Source organism: Podarcis tiliguerta (assembly GCF_965153285.1).
Source record: "Podarcis tiliguerta genome assembly, chromosome: 2".
Taxonomy (NCBI): Eukaryota; Metazoa; Chordata; class Lepidosauria; order Squamata; family Lacertidae; genus Podarcis; species Podarcis tiliguerta.
This window is the reverse complement of record NC_139535.1, coordinates 100,001,460-100,021,299: the sequence shown is the minus strand read 5'-3', so window position 1 is coordinate 100,021,299 and position 19,840 is coordinate 100,001,460. Positions and strand designations below refer to the sequence as shown.

General features: G+C 39.2%; 1 protein-coding gene across 3 annotated transcripts in view; it reads right to left on the bottom strand.

Annotated features, from left to right (window-relative positions):
* The window catches only part of PITPNC1 (phosphatidylinositol transfer protein cytoplasmic 1), a 132,259-nt gene that overhangs the window by 107,359 nt on the left and 5,060 nt on the right, over window positions 1-19,840 (bottom strand). The window lies entirely within an intron of this gene.

Here is a 19,840-nt window from a genome sequence, read left to right as displayed (position 1 = left end):
AAGCACCGGCACAGTTGTGTGCATGTAAGTAGCAGCAGCTTTCCCAATTACATTTACAAATTGCTGCAGAAATCACGGTGGCATTCAGCTTTAACCATATGAATAGAAAAGCAAAACAAAAGTTTAAATGTACTTTTAAAAGAACTCAGACTAAGCTTTGTGGAGCAGTCACACCGCCACAAAGCCTGTGACCCATTAAAGAAAAACTATTATAAATAATTTTGGAATTTACAATTGGAGATTTCTGAAAGGGAAAATCAGAAACACGTACACTGTACTTATGATGATATTCCCCTCCAGCCTAAGTCTGTGGGAAACAAAATGGTGGTATTAAAGATTATTCTAAGATATGAAACATGCGGATAGTTCTGTCCAATGGTGAACAAATAAATGGCTGTGGTCCAAATAACTTTTTGGCAGTCCATCATTGGTAAATTCCAGATCTGCATAAGTATGTGCTTTCGAGACCTATATTATGCACTGTTTTCCAAATTTGTAATTGGAGCATTCTCTTCCTTATGTGTGAGAACAACTGTATATTATTCTAAAAACACCTCCACCCAGAGCAGGACCTGTTCTGTAAGTCCTAAAGTTAGCACCACTTCCTTCCTAGGGAAATCCTAACAGCTTTTCTGTCCTGTTCTATTTTGATTGCTGTACTGTTGCTTTCAGATTGCATTATATATCTATGTATATACTGCTGCATTTGTTGTTTTTTCAACTGTTGTAAACATGTAAACTACAGCTAATAGTGTTATAGAAATAAATAAGGACAAATTCAAGGTTATAGTAGAGCAGGCCATAGATTGCCAAAGATGAATAGTGAATTGGTGGTTGACATCAACCAGCCACTTTTACCAGCCACTGTTTTTTCCTTGGGAAATTGCCAAGCTGCAGTGGCCTGAAAATGATGAAAGGTGGCTAAGCTTTTGACACTCTACGAATGGTAAGTAGCAGCAACACATTGCATATAGTAAAAGTAACCTAGAGCAGGGGCTATATATTTGTGAGGGAGTGGAAGCATAATAATTTTATGCCTGAGTCAGAGAGCCACGTCTGTCATCTTTGACAGGAAGACAGATGGTTGCCACTGAAAACTGATTCCTTCGTGCCCTAGAGCACTACAAATTGCATATTATTAAACTGCATCAGCCAGCAGCAAATCTCATGGCCTGAAGAGTTCTTAATGCTTGTGACATGCGTCTAAGGCTTATGAACTGCAGTGCTGTCAGCAGCCATTACAGAATGAATAGGTTTTGTAATAATAATAAAAAAGTTCAGCATGCTCCATCCCTACAATTATCATCATTAGTATGATCATGCTAAAGCACTAAGTGATTAATGAGAAGACAACCCTGTTTTAAACTTGACTTCGCATATTCTAGTGCTTGAATCATGAGTTGTTCCAAGTGCATGTGCACATGGAAGACAAAAGAGAAACTTATACAGTGGTACCTCGGGTTACATGCGCTTCAGGTTACATATGATTCAGGTTACAGACTCCGCTAACCCAGAAATAGTACCTCGGGTTAAGAACTTGCTTCAGGATGAGAATAGAAATCGTGCTCCGGCAGCGAGGCAGGCACCATTAGCTAAAGTGGTGCTTCAGGTTAAGAACAGTTTCAGCTTAAGAACAGACCTCCGGAACGAATTAAGTTCTTAACCCGAGGTACCACTGTAATGGGAAATGGGATGTAGCCTCATCTGACTCTGTAGCCCAGAGAGAAACCTGTGGTTTTACAGATATTGCTGCATTACAGCTCCCATCATCCCAGACCATGGGCCATGTAGTCTGGGGCTGATGGGAGCTGCAAAGTCCAACAATGTCTGGAGGGCCTCAGGTTATCTACCTCTGTTCCTGCTAGAGTCCCATCCAAGAGCATTTTGCTAACACAACACAGGGTATCAAATGAACGAGCCACTCATCCTAGCTCACCTCTGCAACTTGCCAGCAGCCTACACCTGATGACCAGCTGACCTTCTTACAGCTGGAGGTTGTTTCTCTGTGCTCTGGCACTCAACACAGTCCTCTGTGCACCAGTAGCAGTTTAGTCATGCTGGCCACATGACCCCGGAAAGCAGTCTGAGGACAAACGGCGCTCTCTCGGCCTGAAAAGCAAGATGAGCGCCACACCCCATAGTCGCCTTTGACTGGACTTAACCATCCAGGGTTCCTTTACCTTTACGTTTGTAATCTATACCACTTCTGGAGAAGTGTTATTTACATTCTCCCTTTTCCATGGTCCACTTATAGGAAAAGTACATCATGTATATACCAAAGAGGGGAGCAACTTTGTGGTGGGTGTCCTGACTCTGGAATAGTCCTCTGAAGAAGGTATTCTTGGCATCAACACTGTATTATTTTTGGTACCAGATCAAAACTTTTTTATTTAACCAGATGTTCTAAGTAGCTGCATTTGAGCTGCCTGTATAGTTTTTATTTTTATTTAATTGTTTGTGTTGTTTTTAATTTCTTGTTGTAATTTTTAATGCACGCTTCCTATAAATCAATTTGTGGATAAAGGTATGGTATATTAAAAATAAAATAAAAAGACCCTGCCATGTACCTCTCTTTATTTGACATCAGCCTCTTCCTCAGCCTCCCCATATGGTCTGCACACTGCTGCTTCCTAATTGATGCTCTCCACTTCCCCGATTATAGATTTAATCCAGTAATTGCTTGGCCCAGTCTGAATGCTGTCTATATACATAAACTGTCTTTAATAAACTGTATAAATCAATTGCTCTGGTTTATTTTCTCATTACTAATTCCGCTGTGGTGAACTGTGCTAAAAAATGTCACAATACGCATCATTCAGGTATATGTGTGTATTGCTATATGTGTGGTACATGCAGCAACAAAATGCAGAGTGATCCTAGGCATATTTACTCTGCAGTAAGTCCCACTGTGTTCCGTATACTTTACTCTGAGGTAAGCATTCACAGGATGTCAACCACTGAATTAACTCAAATGTTTGTAACACGCCTATGTAGCTAACATTTGCAGCTGTTTTATTGTTTGTGCTCTGTTTTGAACCTCTGGAAGAAGCCATTTGTATTATTTGATTTGTGGGGAGAAACAAGTTGATTTTTAAAGTAATCTGTAATATCATGAGCTGTCCCACAAAAGATGGGCTTAAGACACAAATTAATAGGCATAAAGTCTGGGGGCAGGGTGGGGAGGAAGGCCAGTGACAACACCAGATGTTAAATGCATGCAATGTACCAGCTCATCCCTTCTGTATATTTGTTTCAAATGGCTATTTCATGAGAAGAAGCTAAACATTGGCTTTACGGTAGTTAATGTTTTCATATCTTTCTTTTTAAATGCAACATCATTTTTTACCATTTTCTTTTCTTGCTATTCATTAAGTACCAGCATAGATGCTTGACACCAGTGGAACTGCGGCAGTATAAACGAACATTTTATGATCCAATGTTCTTCAATCAAGTTATGACTATAAACAAAGAGATGAAGCAACAATGAATCTACAAAGCAGAAAGGAATTGTTAAATTCAGTAAGCATGGAAAATTAATTCCTGTAATTCACCTCCCACAATAATGGTCTAGAAGCAGGAATGCGAATCACACATCAGAGACTACAGTGCAGGTAGTAAACTGAACGTAGAGTTGTGTAGCTTTCATGAGGAAGAACATTTTGCAAACTGCTCTTAATATCTAATTCTATTACTAATACAGCTGTTGAAAGTGAAAAAGTAACATCCAGTTCCCATAAACATTTTATCTCCCTTCACATACAATCATAAGGGCAGAATTCAGTGCAGCCTGCCTCTGAGTTATGTCTCTATAGATTTGGGGCTAATAGCAACCATCTATATTTTGAAGACAAGGCATTAAAGCTCCATGGAAACTGGGTCCCCAAGAGTTTCCCTATCTTTCTTGGCACTTTCAAATTCCTCATAGATTAAACATGATGGCTGGTCCCCAGTCACACGAGGGAGCAGAGGTCATTTTCTCAGTTGTAAAGTAATCTGAAAAAATACTGCAAGTTCGCCAGGCCTGGGCATAGCACCATAATATCTCCAGAAGATAATAGTTCTGTGCACGAGCTGCATGACACAGGAAGGATAAAATTTTCATTTTCATATATTAGTTCTCTGCACCTCTTTGATGTAGTTATACAGAGGAAGGTGGCATATAAGGGAGAAATATGGAAGAGAGGTCCACACATTCATTTTAAGCACAGTAGTTTTATAAATGGTGCTCACCCAGATTTGGAAAAGCACATATCTTGTACATGCCTGACTATTTTAAAAGAAGGTTACAGTGCATAGAACACTTCTGTGCAAGGAAAGCTAAAGAAAGACACAAGACATTTAGGGATCACGTGCTTGTGTCTTTCACAATTGAGTCTCAGCCCACTTAGAACTTCAAAATGGACCCTCGCTTTAAGAGAAAAGTTCAAAATTACTAGGTATATTCAAACAGAAACATTTGATAGACACAGTAATGATGCCTCAGGAAAGAACATTTTTCCTCTATAAATTTAGAACAGTCCAATTTATATAAAGTTGAAAGCCATACACAGGATAGAGGGGCCTGTTTAAAATAGCTTATGATTGTTAGGAGACTTTTATTGCAAAGAACATTGATTCACTAATTTATATTCATTATCAAAATATCTAAGTTGGGAGCAAAGAGAAATCTTTTTATTCATGGTTTAAAAATAAGGGATTCGAATATTTCACAGAGCATTATGGACAAATTGTTATATTATAAAGTAGAAGTGATTTGTTGTTCCTCAAATCAAATTATCAAAAAGAAGAAGAAAGCTTTCTCTGTTATAAAACAGGAAAAAATATGTCTCTTACCCTATTCTAACAACTACATTTAAAGTAAACCATTTGGTATTTTGTTTTGTAGCACATATCTTTCAGGGCCATTCCCCAATAATGATGTTCAGGAAAAATGTTTTTAATATCTAGAATATAATAAACCTAACAGAAGCTTCTATTATGCATCTGATATCCTATATATTATTTTCCCTATAAACTAAGAGAGAAGGAAAAACTCCAAAACACATGCACCCCCCCGCCAAAAAGCAGAGACTGTTAACAGCCTGATGTTTCTAACTCTCATCAGTACAAGCCAGCATGCCCAATGGTCAGAGTGGATGGGAATTGGAGTCCACCAATAACTGGAAGACCACAGTTCCTCCATCTCTGGTATAAAGGTAAAGGTACCCCTGCCCGTACGGGCCAGTCGTGTCCGACTCTAGGGTTGCGTGCTCATCTCGCTCAAGAGGCCGTGAGCCGGCGCCATTCGAAGACACTTCCGGGTCACGTGGCCAGCGTGACAAGGCTGCAGCTGGCGAGCCAGCACCAGCGCAGCACACGGAAATGCCGTTTACCTCCCCGCTATAAAGCGGTACCTATTTATCTACTTGCACTTAAGGGTGCTTTCAAACTGCTAGGTGGCCAGGAGCTGGGACCGAACGATGGGAGCTCACCCCGCCGCGGGGATTCGAACTGCCGACCATGCGGTCAGCAAGTCCTAGGCACTGAGGTTTACCCACAGCGCCACCCGCATCTCTTCTATATCTCTGGTATACAGCCTATGTATTTTGGACATCTACAGTAACAAAAAAAACAGTTGAAATACCAATGGCATTTGGTAGCTTTGTAGTGAAATCCTGTGCATGTACACAAAATGTGATTTAGGACTGGATTCAACTACAGACAGCTCCCAATTTACACATGGGTTACGTTCCAAGGCACCCCATGTTTAAGTGACACTTTGTATATTTGAAATTGAAACACCATTGAAAAAGCCTGAAACACCCCATTCCACCTCTGCCCCCTTTTGTGACGTTTTGGGGTTACTTCTGGGTTTTGTGCGATGCACATGTGTGCAGTCACGCATATATCGGACACACCTAAAACAGTCGCTGCCTGTACTACTAGCAGAAACCAGCGTGGTGATCCTGCTAGCTAGGACAACAGGGTTTCCCCCATGTGCCATCCCCAAATCCACTCTAGAGGGTCAGGCGTTCCCCCAGAGCAGCACATGGAGGAGAGGTCATTCTGTTAGGCAAGCAGGAATGCATGTGCTGATGGAACAATCTCCTTAGCACTATTCTGAATTCCACCCTAACTGGCCTTAGGTTACAACCCTATATTCATTTACCTGGAAGAAAGACCTATTAAATTCAACAGGACTGACCTCTCAGGAGATATACATAGGATTGTGCTATCAGCCAGGTGTTGGTAAACCAACAAATTTTATTGTCTTGGTAAGACAATTCTTAACCAGATTTTATATCTTTAAAATATCAAGCAGCCTGGTACTGACACATTATTTTTGCAATCTTTGTGGTGTGTTGCTGTTATTCACCCACCCTGAAGCCATGATTTGTTGTGGGCTTTCTGATTATTGTTTGTTAGGAAGCAACAAACATGATAGCTTGTTCTGGTGTAAACAGAAGTAAAAGTTTCCTCGTTTGTTTATTCTACTCAGGCCAAGAAGGGGCAAAGTGGGGAATGACTGGCACCATGCATCAACATGCCTCTCTGTCCTGATAACTCTTGATAAACCAGATAGTCTGATGCTATCATGGTTAATAGCCACATTCTGTATTAATTATTGTGCAAATTATCAATATGTGCACTGTCAACATGGCTATATAATTTCCATGTCATGAAGGAACAATGTTCATCCTAGTCACTACCAGCCCTTGGTTCTGAAAAGTTCTGAGCACTTGTCTTCAGTTAAGACTAAGGAGTCTTAGCAGGTGTTCCTATATGTGTAAAAAAAATAATACAAGAAGCAAATTGAAATCCTTCATTTAAAAGTTATTCCCTGGTCATTGCCTCTAACTCCTAATACACCACTACTGTATCAGTTTTCAAGTACAGAAACATAACCAAACTTGCTCAGATACAAAATTCAGGATTAAGCATCCTGCTAACATATTACATTTTTAACTGGCTAATTAAGTAAATCTATAATAATCACACTTAACACTCATTTTAATATTATATGCCCTCTACTTATACTATGCATTATTTTTCAGCTTCATCAGAGACCAATACTAACCTTGATAGTTAAGAATTAAAACAGGTTTTGCAAAGGCAAGTGATCCTACAAATATCATTTAGGAACGATTGATACACAATTGTGTTAATCTTCTGCTTTAACAGTTCTTGAAAATGCAGTATATTTTGCCTATATTCACAAAGTGCAGCTAGATAGTACAACTTTTTCCATAATTGAAGAATACTACAAGTACGAAAGAGCAAGTTTCACATCTAAGTGGAGTTGTGGGAGTTCTAGATGCGTGCCTATTTCACGTACGTCATCAAAGGTAGAACAAGTGTATATTTATCAGCAAAGCGTTTTCCACAACTGTCAGTGAGTTATTAAGGGTTGATTTTCAACACTCTGGGGCCTAGAACGTACCAGTCTCTTCACTACCCAAAATTACAACTTCATAAATATGTAACCACCTGTTATGCTGTTATTTTGGTGCCATTGCATCTATTTTTATTTGTCTTTACCACCAAGCATGACATACAATACCATGGTAACATAAACAGAGGTGTCTGTATGAAGAGGTTAAGCTATAAATAGTAAAGTATAGTCTAAAAGTAACCAACCTATAGACACCTGTTCTTATGACATAACACTTCCACTACAAGATGTTTTGCCTTATTCCAAGATCAATGAAATGTGGAACAAGTCTGAGGAAAATAGAGGGGCAGAGAAATATTAAGTAGAGCATGGCACAGATGAGATGGGAGAGGCAATCCATTATTATAGTCAAGTTCTTTTTTTGTTCAAAACAACTGCTATGATAGCATAGCAGCAAATGAACCAGAGCAGTTGCTCTTAACATACAAGTCTAGCTTCACTGTTTAGAGCAGTCATAAAGGGAAGCATTCTTCCTCTTTATGAAGCTAAGAAAATGCTGTTTGCAGAATGCTACGGTAGTTTGCAAACTGAAAAAAGCTTCCAAAATTTTTCATCGTGAGATATAGATCCAAATAATTTGCTACTTCAAGCAAGATGCATTTAATCTTGTATAGCCTTGATACCTTTTGTAAAAAGAACCCAAAGCACTTTGTCAGAAAGCAGCTGGCAGGATCTCATCCCAAACAATGCAAAAACATCCATCAGATTGAAGAATTAGCCTCGGAACACTACAAGCAGCAGGCTGAAATGACTAGGATAACAACAATCTTCTTCTGAATCATGAGAACAGGCACCAAAATTGGGAGGTATAGAAGTTACAAGCTTTGAATTTGACAAAAGTAGAGGAACGAAGGCAGTACAGAGAAACAGAGCCTGGTATTGGAAGAGTGAGCAGGGGAAGAGGTGGTGAAATAAAAAGCAACAGAACAGACCATGAAAGATCTCCAATGAGTTTGATTGGTTCTACAACCTACCCTGGAAAGGCCATTTTCAAGAGGATAAACAAGGAGGCTCGGCAAACCAGCAACAAAGTTAAGCATACCTTAAATCTATTGTTTAACTGGATTGTGTTCAAATATAAGAGTCAGTTAGGGCTGCCATACATCTGGAATTTCACAGACATATCCGGAATGTCTCCGTCAGAAATAGCTTCCAGGTGGAATTGGTAAAACTCAGGCGTATGGCAACTCATGTCAGAAGTGCTGTTTTTTTGCAAATTTCCTAAAAAAAAAGCAGTGGTGGTGGGGAGCTCAACAAATTTTGTGTCTGGATTTTCATTTTTGAAATATGGCAACACTAGAGCCTGTATGTATATGTATACACTAGCCTGCAAAGTTACAATACACTGATCAATTAGTTTTAACTTATTAAATTAGCATATATTTGCACATGATTAAAATAAGTTTTGAAAAATCACTTCTTTTTTTACAATGATGCCTTGTGCAATATGCACTGTCTATTCCTGTGTGAAGTGAGGAGGGAATGTTTCATCTAAGAAAATTAACTCAATTATTGTTTTGCAAACACCTGTGTATATCTTACATTTTGTGCATCGAATTAAGTAGACTGGAATTAAGTAGACTGGAAGAATACATGTGCTAGTCTTTAAAGGTACTGCAAACCTCTGTTTTTGCTGCAGTACAGACTGACAAGGCTGCCCCTCTGGAAATGAGTTTATTGTGTTGATAATTGCACTTTTACATATTTTTTTACTGTGACTTTGCTATTGTGTCTCCTGTACCTTCAACATTTAAAAGTTTTGTTTTAATGTATTACGCCCGTTTGACTATTTTCAAACATAGGATTGAGAGCCTATATAACAGCAATAAGTAATAGAATGTATTGCCGAAGGGTTAAACTACATGTTCTTTGAAATGTCTTTGGATCCCATGCTTGGGATTCCCCCCCCCATCTCTCCCCTTCCCCCCTTCCACTCCCGCTCCCTAAAAGCAGCACTGGTAGGCTTGTGTTCTTGAGCTGTTGTATAGTTACTTACCAGCTTGTAAACCTCAAGGTCAGTTTAAAGTCATGCACTCAGGAAGGCCTCGTGATGTAAGCAGATACGAGTACTCAAGAGAGATCAGATCTCTTTGTTCAAGCAAGTCTTTTTGCATACTTGTGGGCAGGGAAGGTAAAATACACACAAAGCAACAGCAAAAGTAGAAGAGATTTGGATCCGCTTCTTTATCAGTTCTGAAAGTTAGCTGGCTGGAAACTGAACATGAAAGGAAAATTTACACTTTTTTTAAAAAAAGAGTAAAACTGTGAAGAGGGGAAAGGCCGTAGCGGTAGAGCATCTGCTGGTATCTTTAAGTAGACCTGGAAAAAACCCTGTCTGAAAGCCTGGACAGAGACTACCAGTCACTGCAGACAGTTCTGCGCTAGATGGGTTAATGGTTTGGGCTCAAGTGTAAAGCAACTTTCTATGTTCTGTAAGGGTGGTGCTGTGGGTTAAACCACAGAGCCTAGGGCTTGCCAATCAGAAGGTCAGTGGTTCGAATTCCTGTGGTGGGGTGAGCTCCCGTTGCTCGGTCCCTTCTCCTGTCAACCTAGCAGTTCAAAAACACGTCAAAGTGCAAGTAGATAAATAGGTACCACTCCGGCGGGAAGGTAAACGGCGTGTCCGTATGCTGCTCTGGTTCACCAGAAGCGGCTTAGTCATGCTGGCTACATGACCCGGAAGCTGTACGCCAGTTCCCTCGGCCAATAAAGCGAAATGAGCGCCGCAACCCCAGAGTCGGTCACGACTGGACCTAATGGTCAGGGGTCCATTACCTTTACCTTTATGTTCTGTAAGATTAACAAATTGAATAAACTAATGCTTTATTTATATCAGCCAATTGCTATTCTTTGAAACAATACTTTTTCAAGAGAAGTCTGAATTAAAATCTAGGCATGTTGAGAGTGAGAATCCAGAGGCTAGTTTTGTTTCCTCCTGGAGTCCCAAAATCATCAAGGTGAAACACAAGTTGACTCCTGATCTTCTTGGGCCAGTCTGTGTTTCAAATGCAGAATACTACATCTGATTGTATGTTTGTATCTATCTAATCATTGGCAGTTCTCAGTGGTATTACACCAAGACAGCAAATATTTTAATTAAGCAGACATGGAATAATGATCCATTAGAGAGGGCTAAACTGCCTTTATCATTCTTTACAAAATATTCTTCACTTTCTCTTAAGACAAGTGACCAGAGACGATGCTACCTATGGAACACTCAAAAATCCCAATGTGCTCACTGGCCTAAAAAGGTTGCCAACCCCTTTTAGAGTGGAATAACTATTATTATTAAACGAACCAATGTTAGGGGAGGGAATACCTATATTTTCCAAGGGGCAGTTCCAGTGTTAGAAACTGCGATATGAAAGCTAGGAGCTAAATGGCACCTTAAACCTAGCGTTATGTGCACAACTATGTAATGTCTAGGCACATTTTTTTAATAACAATACAAAGCTGAAGATGAATGAACTGCAGCTAAAGTATTGTGTTCAGTTGTCACATGGTCTAGTTCTTCCCCTGCCCTCACCCCCCCCCCGCAATATCCTTAAGAGGGTCTCTTCTCCAGTCTTCGAAGAATAGCTGGAAATGGGGAGGCAGAAAAAGGTCCTCCTTTTCTTCCACTCTGAAGTTTTAATCTGAAATCTTAGGCGCAGTACTGTGCCCAGAGCACAAAAACAGATTGCACTAATGAAATTCCCTGTTGCAAAATGTGCCTGGAACAATGGGAGTTTCAAACACTGGGCAGTTCACCAAGAAAATAGTAAGGAAGATTTCAAATCCTTTTGAATGCTTCTTAGGAGAGCTACAATGATTAATTCCTTAATACTTGTGATGTTCAATTTAAATATTTTATGGATTTATAGAATGGAGGTTTAAGTATGCATTTAGGAGTTACTGAACTGAAATAAATATTGTTATTCATACTATATCTGCTGATTATATTTAGACTATATTTGTTTGTTGGCTTGTATGTGTATTTTTAAACATTTAATTATATACTGCACATATGCATGTGAGCACTATATATATAGTCACAGGAAGCATGACCAGAAAGAGAGGAAGAGGCGAATAACTATGGCAGTAGAGTCTATGTGAACAGAAGAAAGTGAGACCATGAAAGACCAGAGAGAAAACTGCAGTAATCAGTGTTAGAAATAACTAGGCTGGACATGCATTAGAGTTTGCATGAAGGAAAAGCAAGGCTCACACTCTTGTAATGTTGTAAAAGAGAGAAGCGCCATGAGTTTGCATAAGGCTGCATTATGGGAAGGGGGTTTGAGACTGCTCAGCCAAAAATGAAGCTGGCTCGCATTTTAGTCCAACCTGTTTTACAACTGCTGTGTACCAACCTGAAAACTTCATTGAGTTATCCAGTACAATCCCAAAGTCTCATTTCTGATCAGTCACTGCCAGTTCAGACTTCATTTGTGCCTTTTCTTTGCCTCAATATGCATCACTTTACACTTGCTTATATTGAACGTCATTTGCTATTTTAATGCAAATTAAAATAGAGGTCCTTTTGGAGATCTGCTTATTCCTATTCTCAGCTTCTGTTGCTTAACCAGTTGCTGATCTATAAGAGGACGTCTCCTATTATTCCATGACTGCTAAACTTACTCAAGAGTCTTTGGTGACGGACTTTATGCATAACCTCCAAGTGTCCTGTTTTAAGCGGGACATCCTGGAGTGACAGAAGCCGGCCCAGCTTCACGGCCTAGGACCCTCGTACCTACGGGACCACCTCTCCCAGTATGCCCCACAGAGAGCCTCAAGATCCATAAATAGCAACACCCTAGTGGTCCCGGGCCCTAAGGAAGTTAGATTAGCTTCAGCCAGAGCCAGGGTCTTTTCAACACTGGCTCCGGCCTGGTGGAACGCTCTGCCTCATGAGACCAGGGCCCTGCAGGATCTGATTTCTTCCCGCAGGGCCTGTAAGACAGAGTTGTTCCACCTGGCCTTTGGCTTGGAGCCAATTTGATTCCCTCCCCCTCTTTCTTTTTCCTTTTTCCTTTCTCCTCCTGTTATGAGGCTTCATTTTCATATTTTAATGTTTCAATATTTTAATGTTGTATTTTAATCTTGCTTTTAAGTTGTATTCATTCAACTTGTTTTTATTATTGCTTGTTAGCCGCCCTGAGCTCGGCCTTGGCTGGGGAGGGTGGGGTATAAAAATTATTATTATTATCCTAATTTGGGACGTCCTGTTTTGGGTCCTGTGCTCTGGCACAGGTAGGAGGGGGGCAAGAAGACGGGCAAGTAAGGGGGCGGTGGCAGGGAGGAGGCAAGCAGGTGAGCGATTGAGTTGTGGGTGGTGCCCCGATTTGCCCTCCCAAAATGTTGGGGGGTATGTTTAATCAAAAGCTCTTTGAAAATCTCAGCACACTGTGTTGACTGGATCACCGTCTATATGTTTACTGATGTTTTAAAAGAGCTCTCAAAGGTTAGTGAAACTTAGATGAGCCATACTGGTTCTGCTTCTGCAAGACCTGTTTGTCTATATTCTTGGTACTCTATCTTTAATAGTGCTTTCTACCAGTTTTCCTGGAGCAGCCTGTAATTTCCCAGAACTCCCCTGGATCCTGTCTATTTCCAGTGCTTACGCATGGAGGCTGATCTTAGGGACAAGTTCATCTGAGCTATTTAAGAACTCTTGGATGGATGCCATCTGTGATTTAAAACAGTGATTTGTCTGTTTTAAATCTGTCAATAAGACCTATAACTTCATCTCATTGTTTATTTGCCTTCCTAAGAAAGTTAGTTCAAGGGCAGGCAGCTGCTCTACATCTTTCACTGTGGAAACCAATGCAATGAATTCAGCTGCTCTGCAGTCCCTCCCACCTTTTAAGCACACCTTTGACTCCTTTTGCTACCCCACCTCGCTAGCTGGCTTCTTACTTCTAACAAATTTAAATATTTTGCTGCTGGTGGTTTTAATGTGTTTAGCAAAGTGTTCCCCAAATACTTTTCGTTGACTTGCATTTACTTTGCCAAAGTTTATGTTCCTTTTTGTTATTTCTGTTTGGACAAGACTTCAATTGTCTGAAGGAAACCTTGGCCCTGGAGTAGTTTTCCTGATAGTCAACACACTTTCTAACTGAACTTCTATTATTGTGGTTTTGACTAACCCTAAGGCATTCTGAACAGATTTGATCTTCTTGACTTCCACGTTTCACTTTAGTTAGAAGTGCTGTGAGTCTTTAGCCTTGGAAAATTTTGCAGTATGTGGCAATAAGATCCTGTGGTTGTTGACTTTGAAGGTGGATGCAAGTTTAGAGATTCAGTAAGCTTTTAACTAGCTTGGACTAGTGGAAGTTTCATGAGGATGCAATGATGCATGCTTTATTGGTAGCTGTTTATTTCTTTATTTTTATTTGTCCGTGTGATATTCTTTTCCATAATACAATGCCCTGTTACATTTCATTCAGGATTGCTGAGTTTATCTCTTTTTAACATTTCTGTGCTTTGATTTAAATATATATTTCCAATTTATCTTATTTTTGGTTTAACTGGTCCCTTTCTGATTACCACCACCAGGTCACTGAAGCAAGCTAACTGGGGGGAAATTCAATACCTAATTTGAGATAGCTGTGGACAGTAGCTAACTAGTAGATTCCATGAGTAACAGTTTAAGGACAAGTTGTACATGGTCATCTTGCTGGTGATGCCACTGTTCTCCTTTAAGAACTACAGTATGTAGAACATTATTTCTCAATTAGTATTCTAATGGCACACTTTGAGAAAGGAGTGGCCAGGGAACTCCTTTACCTGAAAAGCCCAGATAGAAGATCCTAAGAGAATGGACTGTCAGCTGATTATAAACTTCTTCTTCTTATTATTATTATTGTTATTACTACTACTACTAAAATGGTACCTTGGTTCTCAAACTTAATCCATTCCGGAAGTCTGTTCCAAAACCAAAGCATTCCAAAACCAAGGCACACTTTCCCATAGAAAGTAATGCAAAATGGATTAATCCGTTCCATACTTTTAAAAACAACCCCTAAAACAGCAATTTAACATGAATTTTACTATCTAACAACACCATTGATCCATAAAATGAAAGCAATAAACAATGTACTGTACTATAAAACAAATAAAGCAGTATTGTAGATGATAAAAATTAAAATTTAAAAAATTTCTTACCTGCACTGATGATAGTCATTGTTTGGATTGGGGGGGGGGGGCTTTTATCCATTTCCGCATTCACACAATCAATCAATCAAACAAACAAACAGAGTCCCCAAAACAAATTAACCGAAAAAGCCTCTAAAACAAAAAACGCAAAATAAATAGCAAAAACAGAAGCACCAACTATACCGTAAGCTCCACATATCACCTCAGAAAACTGCAATCGGAAACAGAAGGCTTGAATTACAATGGGGGGGATGCAAATTAGCTGCACGACAGTAAAAACGGAAGCTCAGGACTCAAAACAGAGCATGTTTGGCTTCCCGGAAAAAGTTCGAAAACCGGAACACCTACTTCCGGTTTTACAGTGTTTGGGTTCCAAGTTGTTCATGAACTAAAGCTGTTCGAAAACTGAGGTACCACTGTATTATTATTATTATTATTATTATTATTATTATATTGATTGAATTCATATACCACCCTTTACCTGGAAGACTCAGGACGGTTCACAGAAAAGACTTACTGGACTCTCAACTTATATAACTGAATATTTTGCTCACTGTTATGATATTGGCTATCTTCCTGCACTACTGAATTATGCTCCTTAATACTGGATGTTTTATTGTGTTGTTTTACTGAAATCGAACTGTTTGGATTGATGCTGTTAAGCCATCTTGAAGGTGTTATTGAACAGAAAATGTGGGATAAAATATTTTTTAAAAAAACAACAATAAATACTATTGTACTTCAAGATAATGAATATGCTAAGCAGAATATATTTTCCTACATTTCATGCTCTTGCTTAAGAACCAGGAACAATCAACTCCTTAGGGCAAATATATACTCAGATGTTTCAGCAAGTGCCATAAAATCAATACTAAATTATACCACAGGGAATGTTTATATTGTAAACAATTGTTAGTTCTTTTTACTAGCTAGATAGGAGCAACATTCATTATGGTTGTATTTTTTGAAAAAGAAACTGGCCTCAGGCTTACAAACTGGAGTGTCTTCAGCCTTAGGTGGGCAATCTCGTTCAGCTGAAAGAGCGACGAGTGAACTAATTAAATGAGATATGTCATCCACTTGGCAAGATTGCCCAAAAAAACATGTTTTGCAAGATCTGCCTTCGTTCTCAGGTAATACCAAGCCAAGCCAAATCATGGCCTGGTGCAAATGACCAAACGTGGGCTGCTCAAGAGGACAAACCACAGGGCACACCTTGATTACAGCCCATGATTTGCCTGGTAAACAGCTAAACCATGAGCCAAGCATTAGCTGACACATGAAGTCAAACTGCGGTTTGGTTCAGCACAGCAGCGTAATGACCAGTGAAGAGCAAAGTCATACTTTCCAGGGGCCTGCATGTTTGCTCATTTGTGTCTTGGTTTGGTTTAGTGGGCCTGTGAACAGACCAATGAAGTTTTTTGCTGATGTGTAAGTAGCTAAGATAGGGCTGGGCGATACCTGGTTTTCAACATCACAACATATCATGATGTCTGAAATAAGGATGGAGCTATGTAGAGGCATTGGCTGGCTTCATGGTTTTCCCCCAAATTGTGATTTTTGCATAGCACACACATACACATCATGATTTGCGATATATTGCCAGGTCAAAAATTATGAAACCAGTATCACGATATGGACTTCAAACCAGTTTTGGACGATATATTGATATATCGCCTAGCCCTATAGGCAATGGGACCTACAACAAAATGTTGCCGTGTGGAAGCTTCCTGTTCACCATATTCCATTCCACTTCCCCCATTTCTTATTCCACAACAGTCAGCTAGCATTCCATGGCCCCTGAGCACACTCAGTTTTCATTAGGTTTTGTAACTCCCCGCCCCCCCAGTTATTTATTTTTTATTGTACTTCCAGAGATCTCAGGATTATCCTGAGCCTGCTGATCTCTGTCTCTTGCGCACAAATGGCATCATTGTGGTTACATGAGCATAGGCACTCAGAAGACTTGAATCAAGCCTTCTGTCAGTATAATAGATATGATTTATCAGAGTTCTACATGCATTGGGGGGGGGACTGTAATCATAACGGAAATTTTTACCACAAAACTACTGAAGATGGGATTCTGACATTTTACTCAACTCACTCAAGTCACATGAGACTTTGAACAAATATATTAACTGTTCAATGAAAAAGTCCCCTTTGATGATGAATGTTTAAAGGTCATATGCTCATAGCCTTTTTAAAAAACTAAAGGAAAGTAACAGGATAGCAATGAAGCCAAGGGAAGCAACAGTTAGTTACTAACATCCTAATCACCCAATGTTCTTGTACATTTACCATTGCTTTCTGCACAAAACAACAATAGTTAAAAAGAACATTATCAAGATTACTTAGGCTACAGTCTCAGAAGAAGAACATATTTCAGAGACCTCAAGAATCACACTCCAAGGCAGACTAATTTAAATCAATTTTCAAGTTTTCTATCAAATGTTTACTGAACAAAAAATGCATAAAAAGGGGTTGCTTTTGAAACTAATTAACTTCTATATTACCAGGGCATAATCCAAAATTGCTTCTCATGCAACTAACATGTATTTTCTACTACACAATGTAGAGATGAAGCAATTGGCCCGTTCTATATATATACGTAAGGACACTAAGCAAGCTCAGATATGTGAGCTCTATCTGAAGCCTATCTTAAAATGCATCTTGGTTCATCAAGCTATGATTTTATACGCACAAGCCAAAGGTGAGGCCCAGGTTGTGTGCTTCCATTTGCCCTTCATGCGTGGAGCTTCCCTGCCCCCTACCTTGGTTTCAGGCAGCCAGCCAGCATGCCAGTTTTATCCAAATTGGAAAACTAGATTGTGTTTGCCCTGCAAAACAGAACCAGAAACCAAATTTCCAATTCTGTTTTGCGGAGAAAGCACAAACCATAGTTTGCCAACCAAAACTTCAAACTAAGTTTTATCTCAAACCAAGAAAGGCGCCAGGAAGTGCAAGAACAAGGAACAAAGGGAGGGAGAGGCAGTAATCAAACCCAATAATCCAGCTATGCATAATGTCAAACTGTTTGATGTCACATCTAAATCACCGCAGTGTGTTTGATAGTTTTAAGTGGTTTAGAGTGTAGGCTTTGTTTGTATTACATTCAGATATCATTTTAAACTGGGCTATTTTATAGAAACCCTATCACAAACTTCCAAGTAATATAATTAAAATTAACTGTTATTGAAGTTTTTCCTCATCCAGGGTGGCATCCTGTTCAGATCTGAAAGTATGTATAATTTCAATGCCTATATGCGAAGTTGCAAATAGCCAACAATTACTAATTCATTGTAATTGTTTGGGACAGGGAGCTCAGCACAGATACTGTATAAGAGTGAAATGTATTTTTAAAATAAAAAAAATGTCCAGTAGCACCTCAGAAATCAACTAAGTTTGTTCTTGGTATGAGCTTTCGTGTGCATGCACAAATATAGACTAACATACATATGTAGAAGTAATGTCCATTAAGTTCAATAGGACTCATTCCCAAGTTAGTGTACATCGGATTGCAATTTTATTCACAGTATAAAGTAGCAGCAAATTGTACCAGTGCACATCCACAAATCTTTGTTAAAAGATGGTTTTGCATTTGACACATTTTGATGGCACCACAGGAATACTTTACTTAAAAAGTCTACTTCAGCTGCCCTTGAAGAGGCATCAAAGGTTTTCAGATATTTACACAACACCTGGGGTTTTAATTCTGACTCATGCAAAACTATTCTCTTCAAACTACTAGGCATAGAAACTTTTGAAAATGGGAATGGGGGGGGGGAGCAGGGGTCGCTTTAAGGTTGTAAACGTCCACAAATGGCTAACCCAGATACGCAGTGGGGGTTTTTTATGGACTAATAATTCATTTGGAATTATTTGCAAACCCGTTTTAAACACTAGAATGTTGGCTTTGCTGGGAAGGCTGGAAAAGATAAGAAACTACTGAAGGAAAAACCAACACAACAACCAATTACATGTACCTCCAGCAAACACAGTATGAGCTTGCTAGTTCCCAACAGGTTTACTGTCTGCAGATGTACAAAATACTATGTAGCCAGCAAATACATACAGGTACAAAGTAGATTGCACTGGAAACCTCAAAACTGTATTTCTCTTTACTGTAGTCGTTTTACACAAGGCAGGCAGAAACTTTTGATACATTTCACTGCTTCTTCTGCAACAACCGAAATGCTTCATGCTAGTCCAAGCAGGCTTCCAAAACATATGGCGTGCAAATGCTATGTTTATTTATTTTTTACAGAAAAAAGATACCTGCAACAATCTACTAGTGATATTATTACCACTATTGTATATATTTCTGCATCAAAAGATGGGAACAAAGTTCTATGGAAGAATATGTTCAAAGCTCCCCCTTGTGGACTACAGTACTGTCAGGTATGTTTTTTTTAACAAAAATAAAATGAATGTATTTGCGCATTGCCAAAAGATGAAACGGAAAATAAACTTCCATGATAAGGACTGAATAGCAATTAAAACAACAAGCATAACATTTTAATATGAATCTGAAAACAAAGGGGAACTTAGATGTTCACTGCATGTACAACATCACAACTTTACTCCAATAAATATAAACATTCATCAAAGCCGTAGCTTAGGTACTGAAGTCTTGTTGCCTTCCGAGTATAAAACTACCATGATCAACATACTTAATGTTGTTTTGCCTTTGTCTGCCATTTGCTCTCAATATGTGTGCTTCTATTTAAATATGTGTGTGCTACACTCAGTACCTAAAATACACTGTGCTTTAGTAAAATATATCAACAACGGAATGGCTACATTAAAAGTTTCACTAGAAGAATTGAAGCTCACTTATAAATGCTACTTTACATAGGAGAAACTTTGGAAAATTATCACACATCTAAATTTGAAGTATGGAAGGAGCACGTTTTGAGAACAGGATGACTTAACCAAACATTTTTATTTTTTAGAAATTTCACTGGATTAATTCTTGCCACATGGATTCCATTCCAAATCAGTCCTGCTCAAAGTGTGCGTACCTGCTTATGTTTGCATGTGTGTTCTTAGCAAAGCTTAGTAGCCAATCAGAACTCTGATGACACAGTAAATTGGTATATTTACTTTTTGCTTGCATGCACTTTCCTTCCATCGCAACAGAAATACGACTCCATGAACCAGAGTGGAGGGAAAAATCATTTCATAATAGTAGAAAGAACCCAATAAAACACCACGGTCATTTATTAACTCTTCTCCACTCCAGTCACATTCAGGAACAATTGTTAAAACCAAGCG